General features: G+C 36.7%; 1 protein-coding gene across 12 annotated transcripts in view; it reads right to left on the bottom strand.

The window, feature by feature from the left end:
- The window catches only part of LOC127811283 (probable serine/threonine-protein kinase SIS8), a 105,566-nt gene extending 87,083 nt beyond the window's left edge, over positions 1 to 18,483 (bottom strand). For 6 of the 12 annotated variants that reach the window (XM_052350996.1, XM_052351006.1, XM_052351007.1 and 3 more), the window contains exons 1-2: positions 18,203 to 18,482; positions 731 to 810 (exon numbers count right to left, since the gene is read on the bottom strand). The gene's annotated coding sequence lies outside the window, so the exon portion shown is untranslated. Of the gene's footprint in view, positions 1 to 730; positions 849 to 17,749; positions 17,794 to 18,202 lie in introns of those variants that run through there. The other 6 variants (XM_052350998.1, XM_052351003.1, XM_052351008.1 and 3 more) reach the window with 5 other exon arrangements.
- Between the last annotated feature and the right edge of the window lie 2,873 nt (positions 18,484 to 21,356).

Here is a 21,356-nt window from a genome sequence, read left to right as displayed (position 1 = left end):
TAGGAGAGGCGGTTAAGATTAGTATATAAGCTAGCCTCTCTTGTATTTTCTATATTGAAGTCGATTTTCATTCAATTGAATTTTCAGCGAGCTTCTTTTCCTTCTCACTTTCTTTCTTTCTTCCATTGTGAAGCTCTTGCTTCAGAGGAGAGGAAGAAACAAGAGGGAGAGAATGAACCCAGCAAAATTGAGAGATAGGAAGAAACAGCAAGATTCTCAAAATATTCATCAGTATCCTTTATTGAGAGGGAAAGACCCTTGATATAGGCCCATCCTCATTGGTGGGTTCAAACATATCAACCACCTACTGCCCTCAACCGTTTAATTCCCCCAGCTACACCCTACTGTTATTTTGTTACAACTGTACAACTGTAGCTAACAGCTAAAGGTTTACTTGTTACAACCTCCCATACAACTGTTCAACCCCTCTAACTACCCCTAACCACCATAGGGTCTTGACATAATCATCATAAAATCAACAACATGATTAATTGAATTCAAGAAAAAGCCACTTCTGTCAATTGACAAGAAATGATGAAACAAAATACAATAAAACATGACAGATAATGATAAGAGAACAGCTTCAGAGTGTGAAGAGGCATTTTCTTTTGTAAGTTCAAGGATGACGTATCACAAGAGCTATTGCAAGAAAAGTAGCAATGAAAACTGAAAGTTGTTTCCAGCAGGCAGTTTCACTTTCATGTTGGATATAGTATCAGCTTGAACTCACATATCAGGTGCTCCAGCGTTCTCAAGAAGGAAGATCCCAAAATTCTTTTTTGCTGTTTTCACAGGAAAAATCTCCGGGACCTGCACAAAATTATGTTCTTGCAAATTCAGATTTCCACCTGTCATAAGATTTCAATGAGATGTAAAAAGTTGAACTTCAAAGCTAGCCTTAATAGTGGTGAAGCAAGATCTCTCATCTTTAGTTTCATGTTCTAAATGAGATTCATATATCCACAGCAATAATAACAAAACTTGATCCCACTAAGTGTGGTCCACTACATGAATTCTAGCTCATGAATTATATCTAAATCACGGCATATATCCAATGCTGCAAAATCCTTGAGATTGGGCCCATAAACCCCGCAGTGGATAAAATCCCCCATGCAATTTAGAAGATTGAAAACATGGGCCCTTAGCCAATGAAGTTTATCCTCCGAAGTTCCACTTAGATCAGCTTACTATAATAGGCTCCAAGGAAAGCTAGAAGAAGTCACATACATTATACAAAGGAAAAAACAAGTCCCATATTTCACAACCTTTTAAAGGGACTATTAGAATCTTAACCATTAACTCTTGCAAAGACGTGGATTTGCAAAAGGAGAATGCATCACAAACATTTGAGTAATCAAAACAACATCTAGTCTTGTTATAGGCTCCAGTTGCTGAGATATTAAATTGAAATCAATTGACATCAATACTATTATATGAAGGGAGAACAATATGGTATCTCCCTTTTTGGAAGTCATGTAACAATGTTTTACAATTTTATCCTTTGATATTTTATATGCATATACCTCTTCAGACATTTAGTTAAAAGGATAAATATTTAAATATATGCACATATGGATTATAATTTCACAACTGTACAACTGTAGCAATTTTACCATTACACTAAGCAATTAGTTGTTTTATCTATTAAAACAAATGAGAAAGAGTGATATATGTAATATATATGTTGGAGAAGATAAAGGAGAAAATCTAAGCTATGACCGAGAGGAGAAGAAGAGGAGATATTAAAGATAGAGATGAAGGAGAGATCCAGCTGTAAAGATAAGGACATTCCTTAAAATCAGATAAGGAAATCCTTATTCAAATTGATCTTAATTTAAAGAATGATTGTTGTAATATATACCTAAATATTACGAGTGTAATCTAGTCCTAAATGTTAGGAATGTAATCTAAACCTAAACTTTAGGAGTTTTCTTAGGAAACTCTTTGTATATATTTGCATCCCACAGCTCAATGAATTTTATGAAAGTTATTTCATTCATGAAACTTCCAGATAGTTTACTATCATGGTATCAGAGCCATAGATCCGTAGCAGGGCTTCCACCTATTTTTTCTTGTCCTTCAGTTGGTAGAATTCTAAGTTCACCCTATGGCTGAAAATATGTTGGCGAGTGAAACTTCCACCAATCTACCAACCACAACAAGGAACACTCAAGTCCCACAACCTCCAATCACTCTCGATAATCATTCTCTCCAAATCACCCAGCATAAGCTAAATGGAACCAACTTTAGAGATTGGTTCCAATCAGTTTTGCTGATGATCTGAGGAAAGGGCAAGATTGGATATCTAAATGGGACGATTTCTAAGCCAAGTGCTAATTCAACAAATTATGGTGTGTGGGAGGCTAAAAACTCGATTGTAATGGCATGGTTAGTCAATTCTATGGAGTCAAAGATTAGAATGACCTACTTGTTTGTCAGATTACAAGTCTGACAAGAGAGTTCTTGAGGAATTGAGAACGAGAATTGGGAGATATTTGGGAGGGAGAGAGATCAGAACGGAGAGAGAGATTTAGAGGGAGAGAGAATTGGAAGGAAACTAATTTCCAATTTCATTCAACATGTGTAGCTTGGCACTTGATCAGTTACTTATACTGATCCAGGCTAAGTTTGGGGACCAAAAACGATTGGTCCCTTGCCCATGTGCACTTACAATGGCTAAAACCATGCTGGAACATTCTACCAACTATGCTAAAATAGAAATTCAAATTCTAGTAGCCTAACTACACATTTATTTAGATTACTCAATCAACTACCATAACAATCCCTGCCCCTTAAAGTATTTCTTGTCAGCAAGAAATATGTAGCAAGCTTGCAGCATTGGGAAATTGTTGGAGAAGCTTCAACAAGTATTCCCAAGTGTTATTGTCAAAGTGAAGGGAAGACCACTGGACTAACACCTGGATCAGAGGGACTCCATTGAGGTGTATGACCCATCTACCCACAATAGTAGTTAGCACGGCATCTGGAGGCGCTTCTCCCACCATAGGAGGTAATTTTGGGGTAGATCATTGTGTGCCCATGGCTTTCTTGAGAAGAGAGACATGAAAGACAGGGTGTATCCTCGCCTCCTAAGGCAGTTGCAACCAGCAAGCTATTGCCCCTATTTTCTCCAAAATAGTGAAAGGGCCATAATACTTGGGGTTCAACTTGGATATGGGTTCTTTGGTCAGTGCCCTAAAGTGTTGCTGGCTAAGCTTCAAATACACTTCTTCCCCCACTGAGAAATCTCATTCGCTCCTCTTTCGATCGGCTAGCTATTTCATCTTGTTCTTCACCTTGGCCAACTCCTCTTTTACCATTCTTAGCACCTCTTGCCTTTGTTGTAAATAGGCCTTAACTGCTGCTACTATTGTGTGGCCTCCTAGGGTAGGAAGTAGGTTTGGCTTGTAACCATATAGATCCTCAAAAGGTGTCATCTTGATAGAGTTGTGGAAGCTCGAATTATACCACCACCGAGCCACTGCCAACCATTGGTACCATCCCCTCAGTTGCAAAAAACTCAAGCACCGAAGCACTGATTAACACGTTCTGTTTGACCATCCCTTTCTAGATGGTATGCTATAGACATTAGGAGTTTGGTGCCTAGGATTTTCATGAGCTCCTTCCAAAAAAGGCTAGTAAATATTTTGTCACGATCAAACACAATTGACCTTGGGATTCCATGTAGCTTAACAACATTCTCCTAACAGGCTCTAGCCACTTCCAGTGTTGTAAAGGGATGGGTCAATCCTATGAAATGGCTAAATTTCGTGAGCCGGTCCACTAGGACCACTACTACCAGAATACAGTCCTTCCCTTCAGATTTTGATAGCTCTTCGATGAAGTCCATGGTAACATTGGTTCATGAGCAGTCAAGAACTTCTAGAGGCTGTAGTAGCCCTGGGTGGGCTACTGTTTCATGCTTGCATCTTCTACATACCTCACACCTCAAGATATAATCCCATACATACTTCCTTAGCTGTGGCTAAAAAAATATATGTCTAACCTTGTGATAGGTACTCTGGATACCCAAGTGCCCTCCGATGGGTGATCTATACAATGCATGTACCATCTCGTCCTTCAACTCTTTACAATCTCCGATCACCATCCTATCGTTATACCTTATTACCCCATTGGTGAATGAGTAGCCTAGTTTGCTGGCTACATTAACCGCCAATTGCTCTAGTAACTCCTTGGTCCATTCACCCTTTTTGTAGCTGTCAGTGACTTCTTGGACCCAATTGGGCACAACTGTAGAGATGGATGCAACCATTCCTTCCTCATGGCGGTGTGATAAAGGATCAACTGCAACATTCTCCTTCCCTTTCCTGAATTGAATCACATAGTCTAATCCCATGAGTTTGGCCATACCTTTCTTTTGTAGTTGAGTGTGTAGTCTCTGTTGTAGGATGAATTTCAAGCTCTCATGGTCCGTTTTGATCACAAACCTTCCCCCTTCCAAGTAGTGGCGCCACCTCTACACAACCATTAACACTGTCATTAACTCTTTTTCATAAATGCTAAGACCATGGTGTCTGGAGGCTAGAGCTTGGCTAAGAAATGCCAAGGGTCGGCCCTCTTGAGAAAGCCCAATGTCGGCACATTACCCAGGGCTTTTTTTAACTACTCAAAGGCTTCTTCTACCTTACGATTCCATTTGAATCCGTCTTTCCTCAACATTTCGGTCAGGGTCTTACTTATGGTGCCATTGTTCTTCACAAACTTCCAGTAGTAACCAGTAAATCCTAGGAACCCCCTTAAGGCTCGAATGATAGAAGGTTTGGGCCATGCCATTTCTTGTAAGAAGGCCCCTCCTACAGCTTTAGAGACTGTTCTTGGATGGAGCACCTGCATTGCCGATCTTAGCTCATCGTTTAGTCCCCCTATGAAACTCAACACAAAGTACACTTCGATCAGGCCGGGCTTCTTGTTCAACATCATAAACTTGAGCTCCTCAAACTTCGCTTGATATTCCATCACTGATCCTTCTTGCCTCAAGTGATTGAACTCCTGCACCACATCCAATCAACCTCGTTCCCCAAACCTCTCATTAAGGCCATTTGTGAAATCATCCCAATTATAGCTCTCGTTTACTCTAGACCAGCCCTGGAACCACAAATCCCCCACATCATATCAGCATGCTACTGCGAAGGCTACCCTCTAGCGGTGTTCTAAAAGGCGGCCTAGGCACTAGGCGCCCCTTGGCCGCCGCCGCGAGTAAGCCAAAATCACACCCCTAGGCACTGGGCCTGATGATCGGCTCTTACATGGCCCAAGCGGCGCCTAGCCGCCTAGGTCGGGCATAGCGCCTGGGCTGATTATCTTACCCTTTCACTATCTCGTCGTTACTCTCTCTCATCGCTTTCCCGTTCTCTCTCGCTTTCTCGTTAACTCTCTCTCGTTGGACTTGTCATTGCCGCCGATCTCATCGTTTCTCTCTCCCTCACCGCCGATCTCGTCATTTCTCTCTCTCTCACCGCCGATCGAGTCGTTCTCTCCCTATCGGATCTCGTTTTTCTTCCTCCAGTACGTATAGACATCTTCATCCTTGCTACTTGCTCCTTGCTCCTTGCCACTTGCAACAAGCTATCTTCCTCCTTGCCCCTAGGCCCAACATTTTTCCAAGGCCCAACGAAGGTCCAACATTTTTCCTAGGCGTTAGGCTCTCGTCTGGAGCCCAATTAGCGCCTAACGCGTTTTAGAACACTGCCCTCTAGTTCTCCGGCACCTGGTGAATTTCGAACAATTTCATGCATCGTGTGAGAAAATAATAATGAGATAAAAACCTAAGAGATTAGCCTCTCTTAGTGTAGAATTCCAGCTATGCATCACAATGCCCTACATGCTCTCTAACTACTAGTGTCGTGAATGTAGAATGGGCGGCTGCTGAAAGAATACTAAACCCTAGGATGGAAGAGTTAAGAACCAAGGCTAAGAAAATAGCGAAGCTAGAAACTGATTTGATTAGAATAAAAGCCACACATAATACATCATGAGCTGCCTTTATATAGGCAGCTCATAACAAACTAAAGAAGGCACAACCGCCTTATGGAAGCTGAAACTAACAGCACATGGAAAATAACAAATAACACTAAGTACACGGAAATAATAATAAACCAGCACACGAGCACACAAAGGCATTATCTCAACGCCTCATTATCTTCAACAGCTGCAGCTTATCATCTTATCTGGAAGCAAAGTTTATCATCTTAGGAGATATCTTCTTATTTATCTGTTCATGTATTTTGTTTATCTTATGCATTGTTGTGATCTAGTGTATAATCTAGTCCTAAAAATTAGGAGTACTCATCCTAATATCTAGAAGCTAAAGACTAGGAGATTTTTTAGGAAATCTTTGCGAAAGTTAGTGTATATAATATAATCTTTTCTCTCGAATTAAGTGGATGAAAAAAAAGGAACAAGAAGTTCCAATTTCTTCATGTATCAGAGTAGTAAATCTAATCCAGTGTATGCTTGTTTCTGATAAGCCATCATGGCTAACAAAGGCGAGACTTCAACTTCTGAAGTAACGTCCGAATCCAGAGGAATGGCCATTCCCATGTCCAGCATCCCAAAGGTCCTATTCTTCAAATTAATGGACACAAATTGAATGGCCAAAACTTCATCCAATGGTCACAATCAGTCATGTTGTTCATCTGTGGAAGAGGCAAGGAAGATTACCTCACCGGAATTGTTGTGCAACCTCAAGAAATCGATCCTACCTACAAGATTTGGAAGGTAGAAAATAGCATGGTCATGTCATGGTTGATAAACTCCACGACGAATGCAATAGGAGAGAACTTCCTGTATTATAAAACCGCAAAGGAGATATGGGATGCGATTAAGGAAACTTATTCCAATGTTGATAATATTTAAGAGGTGTTCGGAATAAAGAGTATGCTTCATGAATTAAGGCAAAGAGATATGTCTGTAACAGACTATTTCAATGCTTTAACTCGCCAATGGCAACAGTTGGATATTCTTGAAGAAAAACCGTGGAAGTGCTCAGAAGATGCTCAACAATACAGAAAGATTGTTGAAAAAGATCAAGTCTACCAATTCCTTCTTGGACTCAACAAAGATTTGGATGATGTGAGGGGAAGAATACTAAGTATTAAGCCACTCCCTAGTGTCAGGGAAGTCTTCTCAGAAGTCCGTAGGGAGGAAAGCCGAAAGAAACTAATGTTGGGATCACAACACCCTTTCCTCCCGGCTGAGAACTTTGCCAAGGTGGCCCAAGGAAATTCCTCCAATCATGACAAGCAACAGAAGAACTAACCAGTGTGCGAACACTATAAGAAAGTTGGGCATACGAAGGATATATGCTGGAAGCTTCATGGCAAACCAGCAAACTAGAAACAAGCCCGAGAGAAAGAAGGACGTGGGAATACTGCTGAATCACAAATAAATGTTAAGGCCAATCCATTCAGTAAAGAACAATTTGAAGCGCTTCAAAAGATACTGCTACAAACTCTTCAAAATACTACTATTGGATCTGGTACGCTTGTCTCAAAAGGTAACTTCCTTCATGCCCCAAGTATCCAACAAGAAAATCCAAAGACCTAGATAGTTGACTCGGGTGCAACAAATCATATCACAAGAGATATATCTTTGTTTAATAGCAGATGGAACCCTATCCCAAGTAAAAAGCATAGGATCTGTTATGCTTTCTGGGAGAATTAACCTTGAACTAATTCTTTATGTTCCTAATCTCAATTGTAACTTACTTTCAGTGAGTAAACTGACAAAAGAGAGAAACTACATCACTAAATTCTCTTCCAACTTGTGTGAATTTCAAGAATCAAACTCGAACAAGAGGATTGGCAATGCTAAGATGTGTGCAGGACTCTACCTACTTCGAGTTGAAGATGTTCAACTATCAGAATTAGCTTCAAAAGCATGTAGTGCTCTAAACTCTAGCTCAAATACCCTTAGTTCAACCATGTTGTGGCAATATCAATTAGGACATCCAAATTTTATGTATCTCAAGAAATTATTTCCCTCATTATTCAATAAGAAGGCTGCGCTTTATTAATGCGAAGTTTGTCAACTTTCTAAGCATACTCATGCTACATATCCTAATCATCCTTACAAATCCTCACATCCTTTTTCTATGATACATAGTGATATTTGAGGACCATCTAGGGTCCAACAATATCACTGGTGCTAAGTGGTTTGTCACATTCATCAATGACCACACTAGACTCACTTGGGTGTTCCTAATGAAAGAGAAATCAGAGCTTGGAAGTATTTTTGAACACTTTCACAGCATGATCATGAATCAATTTCAAACCAAGATTCAAGTATTCAAAACTAACAATGGTCGGGAGTACTTCCATTCCAGCCTTAATGCCTACCTATCCAAACATGGTATTGTTCACCAAACTTCTTGTGTTAACACTCCACAACAAAACGGAGTTGCCGAAAGGAAAAATAGACATCTTATGAAAGTCACTAGATCTCTTATGTTGGCATCCAACATCCCTAAAAATTTTTGGGGTGAAGCAGTCCTCACTACCACCTACCTTATAAACCGGATACCTTCCCGTGTGTTGAACTTCAAAACCCCATCTCAAACTCTTCTTAAAACCTTTCCTCACACCAAATTACTCTCCTCCATTCCATTGAAAGTATTTGGGTGCACTGCATTTATTCATAATACTCAGCCATAGCGCAGCAAACTCGATCCAAAATCTCTTAAGTGTGTCTTTCTTGGCTATTCATCTCATCAAAGGGGTTATAAATGCTATTCTCCACCCACCAGAAAATTTTACAACATTATGGATATTACCTTCTTCGAAAATCAGCCATTTTACACCAAAACTGATATTCAAATTGATCTTAATTTAAAGAATGATTGTTGCAATCTATACCTAAATATTACAAGTGTAATCTAGTCCTAAATGTTAGGAATGTAATATAATCCTAAACTTTAGGAGTTTTCTTAGGAAACCCTTTATATATATTTGCATCCCACGGTTCAATGAATTTTATGGAAGTTATTTCATTCATGAAACTTCTGGTTAGTTTACTTATCAATATATATATATATATATATATAGAGAGAGAGAGAGAGAGAGCAGGGAGCCAAAAAGACGTCTAAAAATGATTATATGCATATATATTTGGCAGACATAGAGTATCAGATTAGCACAGCTAGCATCAACAATTACCCAGCGATTGCTTCTTATTATCTTGTAGCTCAATCATACACAACCAACATACACAGTTCTTCCAAATAACTAGGTACTGCAAACATTTCCAGATAACATGTAGTCGCATGGTATTCACTTTCTCCAAACTAAGAAACAGGTTGTTATGAACCTAATGCAACATATCAACACATTTGGGATGGTTATAATAAGATATACTAGAACAATAAAAAAAGATGTTTATTATCCACCATCCTTGCAAGTACACAAATTACCCCCCTCAAGAAGCATGCAACACCACAAATAAAGATTTAATAGTGAAGTAGGGCATTGTCAAGGAGTTTGTGACCCTGCTCGAGTGTCTCATAATGGTTGGGCCAACCTGTCCTCAGTCCTATTTGTTCAATGAATTTCTTGCAGGATGTTCATATATTCTTTATTCTTTTCACTGTGTAGGTTAATGACATTGAGGATCATGTACATAATTCTCAAGATGAGTCTGTAGTTGGATTGGATCGGATGTCAGCAGGTCCACATTGAGAAGGCACATATCAACTGTACCACAAACAAGGACTGACTCAGGTTTATAGGTGGCAATATCATGAGACTTTCTCCCTAATGGCTAAAATTGGATCTGTTCATCTTCTGATTTTTTTGCATGTTGTGTTTCATTACTGTCTCCATCAACTTGATGCTAGAAATGCCTTCTATAGTGCTCTTAGTGAAGAAGTTTATATGGAGCTACCCCTAGGGTTTATGCTCAAAGGAATCTGGACTAGTGTGCAGAATGTAGAGTACAAAAATTTTTGTATGGTCTCAAGTAGTCTCCTCATGCAAGATTTGCAAATTCAGATGCCATACTGTAGTTTAATCTTTAGAGATGCATTATTCTTTTTTCTCATTTAGACATATATTGTGACAATTGTTTTCCTTACCTTGTCAATTATTTTGCATCTGATGATTTCTTTTTACATCAACTGAAATTTGCAATGCTTATGATAAAAGAAAATTGTTTTAAAAATAGATTTGTGTTCCTCTATGAAAAATTGTTTACGTAACTAGAATGTCTGGACAAGTCCTTTATTACTCCTATCTGCCCCATGATTAACTGTTATTGCCATGGATGTGATTGCAAAATATATTGAATTGCTTATTATGAATTAATTTGTTAATTTTTTATGATTGATTTGGCATGACTGTAATTGCTAGTATGGTTGACTAAAACAACAACATATCCAGCCCTTTATCCCACTATGTGGGGTTGACTAATACATGGATTTTTATATATGATAAAATGTTTAGGGAGAACCTTTGTTAGAATACTGCAAGTTAACGGTAGTAAACACTCTCCCTGGTGCACCTTGACAACCCAAGTTAGCAGGGGTAATGCTAAGAGCATGTATCGGCCAACACATGTGGATTTACTTAGGCACAGATGTGGCCAATGACTGTTATATGGATTTTTTCCGCTTAGTGTACTCCCATGAAATTGAAAGTACTGAATTTTTTATCAGTTTGAAAAAAAAAATAGTTTTATTGGAAAAGGAAAGAATTTTCTTGAAAATAAATTTAATTGTTTTATTATGAAAATTAAATATTTCTTGCATTTATTTATGAGAAAATATTACTTGTATAAAAACTCATGTGTATTCCTTGCTCCAATTCCCGCATAGTATATGATGTTCTATTCATTGGGCTTCAACTCATTATAGATATTTCTAATTTTTTAGGTCACAGTTTAGTTGTGGAATCAAGGCTACAAACAGTTTCAAGAAGTCAAGTCCAATTCAATTCAGATTAGCTTAGTCATTCTGTTCAGTATGTCCCATCTTGTTCTTGTAGGCATTAGTGTTGATATTCTTACAAGTTTGCTCCAAGGTTATTATAGGCAAGGATTGTATAGACAGTTATTTTTTGGAATAGATATTGTTATGATTCAATTATTAGCTATCGTTATTGTTTTCATGATATGATAAGTACAAAGGCTTGCTTGATCCTAATGGGCCTCTGGTTCATTAAGGGTTAGGTGCCAATAATGGGACCCCAATGGGTTGTGACATTAAGAGAGCTAAAGTGACCTTAACGTGCAACATACATGGAACAGATAACATGTGTGCTCCAAGTTGAGAGAAATATGAGTAGGTATTTATACACCTAACTGTGATATAAAGATATAGTTCTAAATTTACCTATACATTATGCATTCCAATATAAATACAAATTGAACTAACCCTAATCGGTTATCCACTATTCTAAGATTTTAAGCCAAGTTTACATATTGAATCTCGTATTCACATTAAAACTCATATACTATGTCTCTATCAGTTTCTAGACCCGTCGCTTCGTCTTTTATCCTTTTTCTATTTTACATCATTATTGAGTACTCCTAGTCTCCTACATAATTAGACAATTCATATGCCAGTTGGCAACTCCAATGGGGACAAATGTGAATTTGTAAAACTTGTCTGAATGCTAGTGTGGAAAGCTATTACCTGATCTCAACAATCATGTTATTAAGATAAGCTCAATAAGCATTCAAACAAGTGCATAGCCCAACAATAATTACCAGGAACGTCGTAAGTTCCAGGCTGTGGTACAAGTACCATTATGATGTATGTTAGTATGCTAATTTTGTGGTACTAATGGTAGGCTGAATTGATTCGTTATTTTGGGTAATGGTACATTTTATATTTGTACTCAAGTCACAATTACTTGGATCGATAATTTGATATTATAGAAGCTGCTTTGTTTTCTTTTGTTTGAATTCTTTTCTTTGTTCTCGTACAACTTACGCATTGAATATTTAGTTGGCATTTTATAGTCATAAAGTTTATGAAATTCATATTTCATTAGTAGGAATTAGTTCAAACAAAAGTTAGACAACAAAACAAAATTTATAAAATAATAAAAAAAACTAACTAGCATAAGACCTTAACTTAGTATTTTATTTTTCCTTTACCTAGATTTAAATTGTTTTAATTGAGTTCACACGCAGCTTGGATCCTCATTCTTCAGGACCCAGATCATGTTCCAAGCTGCAAAAGAACCACAATCTGAAACTCACAATCTGGATTGCATATCTAGGAGGTAGGAGCAAACCTAGTAATTATGAGCCCAACACAATCTAAAGGGAGGATTTTTCTACCCCATGACAATATCCTACCCCTCCTAACACACAAAGGAACCAGTAAACTCTGATGTTGCTACACGACACCTCTGGCTACCATGCAACCCATCAACCAAGTATTACCTTTGCTTACCAAAGCCCAAAACCCCATATTTCATGATAACTCGTTCATCCAAACTCCTTACAAATGAAACCACTCGTGTATGCTTGTAATGTGACTATTGGACCAAACTTGTAGTTAGCACCAAGTGCAATAGCCATCCAGTGGCACCAACTCGTAAAAATGTAAAAAGGGAAATCTCTATACAAAGGCTCCAAAGATTAACAATACCACTCTACTCAATGTAGATCTTCGTCATTCCTATCTCATAGAGGTAGCAAACATGTAGAAATGCCAAAATACATCTCTCTATTTGTTCATTTTAATTCAAAACAAAACAAAAAAGTGCAAATGAACATGTTATGCATTTTGTTGATCCTTGTCAGCATACAAAGATGGAAATTCAAGGTTGAGATTTTTCTAAAGCCCCATTAGACCATGCTCATACATGGTACACTAAATTCCTAACAACAAAAGAGATATAAGTTGAGGCTCAAAATAAATCATCTGCACCAAATAAAAGGACTTTTTTGTATTGTTCAACAAGGTTGCTAGGGCTTGCTCCTCCTTCAAATGAAGGAATAAGGAATTGGGTGGATGAAATTGCAAGAATTTTCACCATGAAATATACTAAAAAAATAGATAACTAGAGTGAGAAAGCTTCTGGACTAGAAGAAATGCAGGAAATAAATTTTCTTAACTTTCTTAGATAAAATGTTCAAAGAGGTAGTTTTGTAAGGGAAGAAGAAAAAGTACTATCTTTAGATAAACGCGAATTGAAATTTGTACCTACTGTGCAATGATGTGGTCGGCGAGTCATGTGAGATGATTGGGCACAAATTGGTTGACCACATACATTCGCAATTGTTCAAGTCACATTCTATGTTCAAGGGAAATCCAAGCATATAAATACAGTATCACATGCAAGATATGTATTATTGACGCAGCATGTAGTGCAAGTGTGAAGAAAACACACCAAAATAAACCCTTGAAAGAACAAACTTCAATGGCCGAATCTTGACTTTCAAGAAGACGCAAAAACAAGACTGTTTTGCTAAGAAAACCCAAATAGGTTGTTGAAATTGTATTGAGAAAAACTTAATTACAAACTCTAGATCCTAGGCATATTTATAGTATTTGGCTAATCCAAATCTATCTAATATTTGTAAACAAAATCTAACTAAAATCCTAATCCAACGTGAAGTAGAATCCTAAATCAAGTAGAAACATGAAATTGAATCCTAAATCAAATAGAATTCTAAAACTTAAGAAGTATTAAAATATTGTTCCGGCATGGTCGGGTCGGCTTTGGGCCGGGTCTTGATTGGTGACCGCATCATTCACCTCCACTTGAGAAGAATTCGTTCTCGAATTATGATCTGGGTATGACAACTCAACGTCCAGCAAATACAAAGAAAGATCATCAACATTGAATGTTTTGGAAATACCAATATGATTTGGCAAATCGTGCAACTTTTGCTTGACATCTTCCTGAACTGCTTGAATGTGTTCGGCTAAGTCACTAGCTGCAACACTAAAACCTGGTACCTTTAGCAATTTTACCAAATCCAATGCATGATTAGGAACTTTCATGTATACGATAGAAAATGGTGATCTTCCTGTTGAGATATGCACGACATTGTTGTAAGCAAATTCCGCTTGAGCTATGACTAGGTCCCATTGTCTTGGCTTGTCTTTGCAAACACTGCAAATCAGATTTCCTAAGGTACGATTCACCACCTCTGTCTATCCATCAATCTGGGGATGTGATGTGCTGCTGAAATTCAAAGATGAATCGAACATTCTCCACAAGGTAATCCAGAAGTAACTCAAAAACCTTGTATCACGATCCAAAGTAATAGTTTTAGGGACTCCATGTAGTCTAACAATCTCCTTGAAAAACAGTTTGGTTGTAGCTACTGCATCTGCCGTCTTCTTGCATGGGAGAAAGTGCGCCATCTTGGAAAACCTGTCAACCACTACAAAAACAGAATCCTTACCTCGTTGGGTTCGCGGCAAACCCAACACGAAGTCCATAGACAAATCTTCCCAAATAGCTACTAACTTTACTTGTCGTTCATCTGGGATCTACATGTATTCAAAAAAACGGTCAACCTCAGTCATCCAATCCAGGAACCCCTCAACAGGGTCGGCCCTGAGATGTTAGGGGCCCTAAGCGAAATTTTATATGGGCCCCTATATCTAAGACGAGAGGGATGCTAGATGCAATTGCATGCACGCACTGGAGGCTGGAGCAACAACAAAATGAAATGAAGACTTTTTTCTGGGCTAAAAATTTTATTTATTATATGTATTATTATATAATATTATATATATAAAAGTGGCACTAGCATTGGCAGCCCGAGTAGAAGAGGGGGGTGGTTTTCAAATTTTTTCATGTAGGCACAATCATGCACCTACAGCCTACATCAATTCAATTTATTATCTTATTTTTATTAGTTTAATTTTTTTAATTTAAAATTAATTAAACATAAAATGGCCCAAACTAATTTATTAAAATTTGAGATGGACCCATGCCAACAAGGGCAGGACCGGCCTTGGTGGGGGGACCCAAGGCAACTGCCTTGGTTGCCTACCCTCAAGGCCGACCCTGACCCTCAATATCAAGATCTCCACTAAAGGTAGGAATATCAACTTTTAGTTTATACTCATCATTGCCCCAGTGGTTGTGCTGATGCGCATTCCCCAGTGGTTAGCTATTGTTCGACCAAAATCATTCTCTTCATCGCTATCTTCAATCACTACTCTTCCAGGATTAACAAGGATATGATTAATGGGTGGTCTTCCAGCTCCGGCTTGATTCACCCCATTATTCAAGTTCCTGTCATCATCAACTCGTAGTAAGGTGCCCAATTGGTTGCTAATTTGCTCCAATCGTCGCTGGATAGTACGAGTTACTTCCCGTTGTTCTTCGATTGCTTTCCAAACTACGGACAATCTCTGATCACCGTCACGAGGCTGGTTGCTACCGTTACCTTCAAGATTGGCCATTTGATTGGTTGATTAACCGCTCTGATACCACCTGACGCAGTGTGTAGCACGAGTGTGAAGAAAACACACCAAAATGAACCCTTGAAAGAACAAACTTCAATGGCCGAAACTTGACTTTTAAGAAGACGCAAAAACAAGACTGTTTTGCTAAGAAAACCCAAAATAGGTTGCTGAAATTGTATTGAGAAAAACTTGATTACAAACTCTAGATCCTAGGCATATTTATAGTATTTGGCTAATCCAAATCCATCTAATATTTGTAAACAAAATCCAACTAAAATCCTAATAAAAATAAAATCCTAATCCAACATGAAGTAGAATCCTAGATCAAGTAGAAACATGAAATTGAATCCTAAATCAAGTAGAATTCTAAAACTTAAGAAGTATTAAAATATTGTTCCAGCGTGGTCAGGTCGACTTTGGGTCGGGTCTTGATTGGTGACCGCATCAATTGTGCTCTTGTATGGCTAGATGTGTAATAACACAAGTCCAAAGGGCCTCTAAATCCTAGACATGGGAATACTTAATGATGATGCAAAAAACTGACCTCCAATATATTTGTAAAGAAACCCACCAGGTCGTTAGAATGCCTTCAATCCCAGATCTCTAAGATGAACTCCCACAAAACAAAGGAATCGTGAGACTACCCCAAGGCTAGCCGAGAAAACCACTCCTATGCCTAAGTCAAACACAGAGCAATAGTAAGGACAAAGCAAGAAAGCCAAATATCGTAATTGAGAATGCTTGCCCCAAAAGAGAGATCCTCCTCTATTTATAGAAGTATAAAGACAATCCTTCGCTTAGGATTAGGTCTCCTTGTTAGATATTATTTGGGAATAGTTACCCTAGTCAAACCTGAAAACACTTGACCTATCCTAGAAGACTGCCTTCCCAATTTTTAGGAAAAAGGGGTTTATCTGAAGTTTATCGAGATTTTGACATATCACTAATTGACTTTATTCCTTAATTCTAGGAAAGAATCCTAGTTGTTGGGTTGAGCTGGATCCAAATTAGACAGCAAGATTGAGAATGGCCCACTTGTTGGGCTGAGGGTGGCCTGGATAATATACACATGCCAGTTGTGTAATATTCTGCTATATCACTTATACAACTGCAAATTTGGCCAATGCTCTAGTACATTCATTATCAAACAATCCAACTATCATAAGAGTGTAGAGGATAAGCCTAGACCTTAGGGTCAAACTGGTGTAGATACAAAATGTCATAAAACAGGATAGCATGGGAAATCTAGGATTGTGTCAAGGTGGCCTTATATAAAGGTTTGCCTAGTCACATCATCCAAATAGAAATTTAGCTGCCAAGAAGCCAACTTAACTTGGAAAGGGAACCTTTGTTTCAATTCTATTACAAATAGGTTCTAGAGGGGAAGGCCTCTCTGCAAGATGGCTTAAACAATTAAACCCATTTGAGTTTAAACTCATCCTAGATAAAGCATGGGTTGCATTAGGTTTGTTCTTATTCTTGGTAGATACTAAATCCTTAGATGAATGGATTATTGTTTCTCTAAATAATTGGGGGATTCTAATAATAGGGAAAAAAAAAAAAAGATAATTGAATCCAGTATTCATATATCAATGCATGTATCCTGCCGCTCTCCCTTCTACTCTTGTTGCTCCATCTGTCAACTCTTTCATCCAACCCATAACTGTTGAGTGTCAATCCAAACATAATTACACAATACATACACTGACAACTTTATTTTTTCCACCACACGCTATTCCCAAAATCTTTTCAACCAACACAAAAATATATCTTTTTCATAGTCTAAGGATCTTCTGCCTCCAGAAGCAGCAGTAGAACCACAAGACTCAAGAAATCCATTCATCTGTATCACCATCATCACCGCAAATCTGAGCATCCACAAATTTTAAATACATACTCTACCAAAATGTTAATGAGTTTCCAAGAACAGATGCTCCTGAATTCTGATATCTAAAGCAATTAAAGTCAATCTGTAAGAAAATAAGCTAGAGCTACTAGTCTGCTACTGTAAAGACCTTGTAAGAAATACTAAACTGCAGACAATTTGAAGTATGTATGCGTTATATTAGAATGCCAAACAAAAAAAAAGCATCCTATGACAATGTCTAACAAGCAAAAGGAACTGAAACCACGAAACCAACTGCTAAAAAACACAATGAACTGAACCATTAACACCGCCAAAGTTTTGATTAACACAAAATTGGATGACAACAATACCATCGCCTATTCATTGCTCCAGGTGCAGAAGTAATTAAGCAATTAAAATTGACCCATGCTATCAACAGAAATCATCATATCCATAAAAATATAAAAAACAACAACACAAGCACACGCATGCATACAACATATAATCACCTTGAGAACAAAAATCAAAAATGATTTCGAACTTCTAGCAAAGAATCTGCCACTGTAAAATCAACTCAAGCCTCTTCATCACAAATTGATTACCGCCAACATTGGAGGAGCCTAGATCAAAATCCTCTCATACCGACAGCAGACCTCGCATTGATAAAAACATAATTAAAAAAGAAAAAGAAACAGCAACTCCTAACTCGTAACTGTCAGTTGAAAATCAAATGACCTAATACCTAATCCACACCAAATTCATCACCGGCAGCACTGCACACACTTGGGAATCAAAATCAACTCATACAAACAGCACAACCTAAATCCATACAAACATGAAAGGCAACAAATACGCAGAGATGCAAGGACACAATATATATATATATATATACACACACACGATACAGATACAAACACACACACACACGCACGCACAGAGGCAGATGAGAAATGAAAGCTTACCACCAGCAGATCGGAGACCATAGCATTTGAATCTTAACTTCCCTCGGAGCTCAGATTCATGTCTGAAATCAACGCTCAGAAACCAGTCCGAAAGAGACCAACTCACTAAGACAGATTTGAAAGGGAATGACTGATATATATATATATATATGCAGAAAGAGAGTGTTGTTGGAGATATATATATAGAGAGAGAAAATCGAGAGAGAGAGAGAGAGAGGCGGGTGTGAGAGATTCGATATTTGGGATTTTATGCGTTTGTTTTGGAGAAGAGAGAGAGAGAGAGAGGGAGGGAGGAGGGTGTATTAATTGGTGGCTTTTTCTGATGAGGTTTTCATTTATCCGCCTAATTTAATTTTGTTTCTGCTCCCACTGAAAATATCAACAGAATATTTTTTGAATTATTAGGCGGTTTCATGCGATACGCTCCCATTTCTTTTTATCTTTTTTTTATTTTTTGTATTATTTTATAAATAAAATATTAAAAAATACCTTTTACTTGCTTCATTCATGCTATTTTAGACACTTTTTGAATTTTTATTTCAAAATATTATTGTCATTATTCTCATTTTCTTTTTCTCTCCGACTATATAAGATTTGTCAACAGTATCGTCAATGACGGAGTCAAAAAATAATTTTAATCCGAACCAAGGGTTAATTTTAGTCCCGATCAAATTATAAAAATTATAATTATTCATATTAATATATATAAAAAATTAAAAAATTAACTGGGGCCAAGGCCCAAGCTAGCTAACATGTGGCTCCGCCACTGAGTATCGTATCGATTAGAAGAATATGATTATCAATAAATCTTTAATTATTAACAAAATTAAAATATTTTCATAAACATTTATAAATATAAACACAATCTCAAATTTCAAATAACAAATCACATAAGACCACTCATTTGGAATTGATTTCGACGACAAGTTGATTTAACTTTTTGTTCTCAAATATAACAAAATGTATGTTTAATAACATCACAAATTTATTAAAATTAATCTAAAATAATTGAATTATAGGATATACGTTAATTTTATAAAGTTAAGATTGAGATTATTAAGTGAAATGTCACAATTATATACTTATATATCTCTATTAATCGTTTAAACTACAACCTGATGCTATTTAATAAATTTATTAAATATTATTTTATAATTTGATATATCTCAATCCATTTACTTTATTTTTTCCCCTTAATCCAAAAAAGAGACATAATCAAAACTATTATCACTCAAATACAATAATAAATTTATTAATTAAAAATATTTTTGTTAAATCGTTTAAACTCTATAAGAAAGAGAAAGATCATAGTCTTTGCACAAGCACATTAAAAACTTAAATACAATATTAAAAATAATATCAATAACACACATTTTTTAGAATAAATGTTCGTCTATTTATAGAAGACCATGGAGTTTTATAATAAATATTTATAGTATTTCGAGATCTATTATAATTATGATTCTTACAGATAATATTTATCATAATATTTTGAAACCAATAGAATTATAATTTTTATAAATAATGTATATTATTTTCACATAACTATTAGAGAGAATTTCGGATATTAAAGTTATTTTATTTACGTGTTATAGTTTTTGAGAAACAATAATAGTCTTTTGGCATAGGTTTCAATAAGACCATAATAGTCATCTGATTTTTTAATTATTCGAAAAATTTACACATTTTTAACTAAAAAATTATTTTTAATTTTTAATTTTTTTTGGGTCTTAACGGGCTTTTTTTGGTCATAAAAAAGGTTTCTAGTTTAGTAAGGACTTATTTATTTGGGAAATATGATTTTTAATTAAATTTTAAAATTCCTTTTAAGGGGGTGAATAGTAAATTGAGATCCAAGGCAGTCACGTGTTTTGTGCGAATGGCATTTGCGTCCTCTCTCCGACAGCCAGCTGGCAAAGTGGGGTGGCTTACCAACATCCAGACCCTTCCCCCCGCGTGAACCTCTTTACCAATCTTCCCCCCTTTTTTGTCTATCATTTTCCTCCATTTTCCCAGCAACCAATCACCCCAATCCAATTAACAAAAGAAGCACGATATTTGTAGATGTGAATTACAAGGCAACGACCAAGTGGATAATTATTTATAGGATAATATTATTTGGACATTAAGATTGACATTTAATATTATATTTTTATATTATATATTTAATTAATGCAAATCTGATCAGTTGAACACAACAATGAATTATCTAATCGAAAAGGTTTTCATCAAACCACTTAAACTCCGTAAAAAAAAAAATGATAAGAGGGTGTAAAAAAATTTCTACACAAACACTCCGATATTTAAATTAGATACTGAAAACTTGAAAGCTATATTGAAATAAATATCATAAACTTATCTCTCTTTTTTTTTGAATGAGAGCCTATATATTTATAGAAAAATATAGAGTTTTTTTAGATCTACCAATAAAAGAATTCTTATGAATAATATTTATCTTGATTTTTTGAGATGCACTAAAATTAAGATTTTTATAAATAATATTTATCATTTTCGCATGACTCACAAATATTTTCAGATGATAAATAGTTGATAATCACATGCTCATACGAAATTGAACCATGACAAGCATCGTAAACTCTTTCCCTTTAGATATAATCTATGATAATTTTCTATTATAGTTATAAAAACCTTGACTATCTTTTCACATTGCATGCGCATTGAATTATTGTTTGCCAAATTCAACGTCACCCTCTAAATTTCAACAACATCAATAAGAAAATAACGATCAAATTACACTTAATACTCTTGAAATGCAGCCAAAAGACAAATACACTATTAACATTTTGTTAAGGATATTTCTTGTAATATTTTTTATGGACTGGACTTGACCCAGCGGACTGACCCAATCGCCTGAAACCCAATAGACCCGAGCTCATCAGAACAAGGTTACACGTCACTGAAACCCAAGATCAAATCACGAAACTAAGCAAGCTTCCAACGATCTCTTAGTGATATGCTCAACGAGCTCCCAGTAACACTTCAAGTTCATTGGCCTAACCGTTCAGCTCATCGGTCAAACTATTCAGCTCACATAGTAACAAGATTGCTGAATAACTGGAGGCATGGACCCACTTACTTTTGTGAGGCAAACTGAATCCCTGGTAGTACGAAGCTCACTCCCAATTTTATGGAG

This window comes from Diospyros lotus, chromosome 10 (assembly GCF_014633365.1).
Source record: "Diospyros lotus cultivar Yz01 chromosome 10, ASM1463336v1, whole genome shotgun sequence".
NCBI lineage: Eukaryota > Viridiplantae > Streptophyta > Magnoliopsida > Ericales > Ebenaceae > Diospyros > Diospyros lotus.
Note: the sequence above shows the minus strand (reverse complement) of the source record. Positions and strands in the feature narration are given on the sequence as shown.